The following is a 3,788-nucleotide window of genomic DNA, read 5'->3' on the forward strand; positions in this document are numbered from 1 at the left end:
AGGAGGTTGGTGGCACCTTAATTGGGGAGAACGGGCTCGTGGTAATGGCTGGAGCGGAACATTATCAAATACATCCAACAATTGGTTTCCAAATGTTTGATGCCATTCCATTGGTGCCGTCCCAGTCATTATTATGAGCTGTCCTCCCCTCAGCAGCCTCCACTGGTTTCCTCACTAGTATAATTAATTGGCTAATCCCTCCTGGTGACCTGGATGGAATTATATGATCCTTCCTTAACCCATAGGAAGTCCCACCCAGTTGACAACTTAAAAATTGTGAAAGTCCTCAACGGCGCTGCCCATGCTAAAACAGGATTTTAGGTACTAAAGTCCTCTATCTATCTCTATGGTTCAAACATCAATGAGCCCAGGTCCCTTAAATCATTGACTAAACAGATTGGAGCTATAAAAGGAGGGGAGAAGGAAATAAGACGACATTGGCATCCTGTCTACTATTAGCTATGAAGGACTGATAAATTCAACAACTCTTCACTTTATAAAGTGTTCCCCATACAGTACATAACAGGCTCTGGTTATGCTCAGCCTACTTTTAATCTAATTTCTATGTCAGCGAGACATAATTTGCCTTTAATGTAGCCAGTTACTCTTAATAGTCAGTCCATTTCATCAGATAACACATCAAAAAGAGCAAACCAGGAAATTTAGAAACCAACCTAACCACAACATGGCCGTAGTGTCCAGACTCCTAACCAAAACATGACCATAGTGTCCTAACCAAAACATGACCATAGTGTCCTAACCAAAACATGACCATAGTGGTCAGTGTGAGGCATCAGGTGTCATTAGGCCGGTTTTCATTGACCCAGGTTTATTGACAAAAGCAATGTCGCAACAACAACAAAAATGGAAACGGCAGCTATAGGAGAAATGTTCTAAAGATCGACAAAAAATGTCTCTCTTTTGTATAACTTTCTTTATTGCGAAAAATGATGGAAACAGTGTATAGAAGAAAGAAAATATGATTGCCGAATAATTTGCAAGGTACGTCATGTCATCACGTTACTATAAAGCTCCACTCCTACTGGTTGCTACATCTATTTTTCAACTATAAAAAATAATGTTTCTTTGCGGGACAAGGATAGTCTGAATTGCTTCGCCGTGCTTTTCCGCTTGGCTGGATACAAGCTTCACTATCCAATTATTTCAGATCTAGGCTACAGGAGTGCAAGTTTCACCGTGGCGATACGTTGGCACATGATAATTATTAGAATATGGCAATATTAGTCAATTCTTGCATTGTAGCCATGCTGGCTTTTGCAGGCTACCTGAGACATGAAACAGATAGGTGGGAGGCCTAAATGGATAATGGAAACACTTCAATCAGTTTAAGATTTTACGCTTTCCCCATGTGTGGGAACATACCTAGCTAATATGTTTTCACTGTGCTGGAGGAAAGGGCTTTACTGTTTAGGACACCAAATATCTTTGGGCTGATTCCTCACGAAACCAGAACAAAAAAAAAATCATGATTTTCATGACATTTATTCTAAAAGCATAATTTAGAAATAATTAATCAAAGTTGGCATATTTATGACATTTTAGCCTTACCCAGGCAGGCCTCCTTTAAGACTCCATAATGTTTCATATGTAGGTGCTACAAAGTAAAAATGTGTGTCATAAGAATATTTACCGCTTGCTCTGAAACATGAGTGTTTTCATTTCAATAACAATTTTCTTACATTAATTTAATGAATATAAACACATATAATCATGAATATTATTTTTATTTTTTATTAGGCCCATTTTTCAATATATTGTTGAACATAATATACTCTAAGGGCATATCAAAGTTCCAGTGTGGGATCTCTGCTAGTTTTAAAGTAATGGCCCATTTTATACAGAGAAATTGGCATAGTAGGCAATGTAACCAATCACAGACCTCCTTTTACTTGCATCATTGCACTCTGGAACTTTGATATGCCCCTAGAGTATATTATATTTAACTACACACACATATATATATATATATATATATATATATAAATAAAGTAGCCAAATCAAAAATGGTATTCTTTCAATATTCATGTTTATATTTTTCAATATTACTAAATTAATGTAAGAAAATGGTTATTGAAATCAAAATACTACTCATATTACAGAGCAAGCGGTAAAGCTTCATATGACACAAATGTTTGCTTTGTAGCACCTACAGATAAAACATAAAGGAGGCCTGGGTAAGGCCAAAATGTCATAAATAGGTCAACTTTGATTAATGATTTCTCAATTATGCTTTTAGATACTAATGACACATATACACCACCGGTCAAAAGTTTTAGAACACCTACTCATTCAAGGGTTTTTCTTTCTTTTTTACTATTTTCTACATTGTACAATAGTAGTGAAGACATCAAAACTATGAAATAACACATATGGAATCATGTAGTAACCAAAAAAGTGTTAAACAAATCAAAATATATATATTTTTTGAGATTCTTCAAATAGCCACCCGTTGCCTTGATGACAGCTTTGCACACTATTGGCATTCTCTCAACCAGCTTCACCTGGAATGCTTTTCCAACAGTCTTGAAGGAGTTCCTACATATGCTGAGCACTTGTTGGCTGCCTTTCCTTCACTCCACGGTCCGACTCATCCCAAACCATCTCAATTTGGTTGAGGTCGGGGGATTGTGGAGGCCAGGTCATCTGATGCAGCACTCCATCACTCTCCTTCTTGGTAAAATAGCCCTTACACAGCCTGGAGGTGTGTTGGGTCATTGACCTGTTGAAAAACAAATGATATCCAATCTGGTTTGGGCTTAGTGAGACTGACGTACCACTGCAGAATGCTGTGGTAGCCATGCTGGTTAAGTGTGCCTTGAATTCTAAATAAATCACAGACAGTGTCACCAGCAAAGCACCCCCACACCATAACACCTCCTCCATGCTTTATGGTAGGAAATACACATGCGGAGATCATCCGTTCACCCACACCGCGTCTCACAAAGATACAGCGGTTGAAACCAAAAATCTCACATTTTGACTCCAGAACAAAGGACACATTTCCAGCGGTCTAATGTCCATTACTCGTGTTTCTTGGCCCAAGCAAGTCTCTTCTTCTTATTGGTGTCCTTTAGTAGTGGTTTCTTTCCAGCAATTCAACCATGAAGGCCTGATTCACACAGTCTCCTCTGAACAGTTGATGTTTAGATGTGTCATTACTGGAACTCTGTGAAGCATTTATTTGGGCAGCAATTTCTGAGGCTGGTAACTCTAATGAACTTATCCTCTGCAGCAGAGGTAACTCTGGGTCTTCCATTCCTGTGGCGGTCCTCATGAGAGCCAGTTTCATCATGGCACTTGATGGTTTTTGCGACTGCACTTGAAGAAACGTTCAAAGTTCTTGAAATGTCCCATATTGACTGACCTTCATGTCTTAAAGTAATGATGGACTGTCGTTTCTCTTTGCTTATTTGAGCTGTTCTTGCCATAATATAGACTTGGTATATAGGGCTATCTTCTGTCGTGAGGAATCACCCTTTGAAACCTTCAAAGTGGTTTTTATGGCATTGATGAAGGGTTAAACACATTCCATTAGAGTAAAGAGCCTCCCCTCCCCTTGTGCTTTGAAACCAGTAAGGATTTGTGGAACAGTAAGCGGTGCCTTTACCGTAATGCCAAAACTGTTAGCTTATCAGGTCAGCTCCCTGTGTTGTTCAGCCTATTTATGGATGGGTGTGCTACAGGGCAACTGACCTCACTATACACCCAGAGACTGGCTATGATGGCCAACCATCACTCTCGCAGAGTTTGGACACAACAGACTGCTA

The sequence above is a fragment of the Coregonus clupeaformis genome, chromosome 27 (genome assembly GCF_020615455.1).
Source record: "Coregonus clupeaformis isolate EN_2021a chromosome 27, ASM2061545v1, whole genome shotgun sequence".
Taxonomy (NCBI): Eukaryota; Metazoa; Chordata; class Actinopteri; order Salmoniformes; family Salmonidae; genus Coregonus; species Coregonus clupeaformis.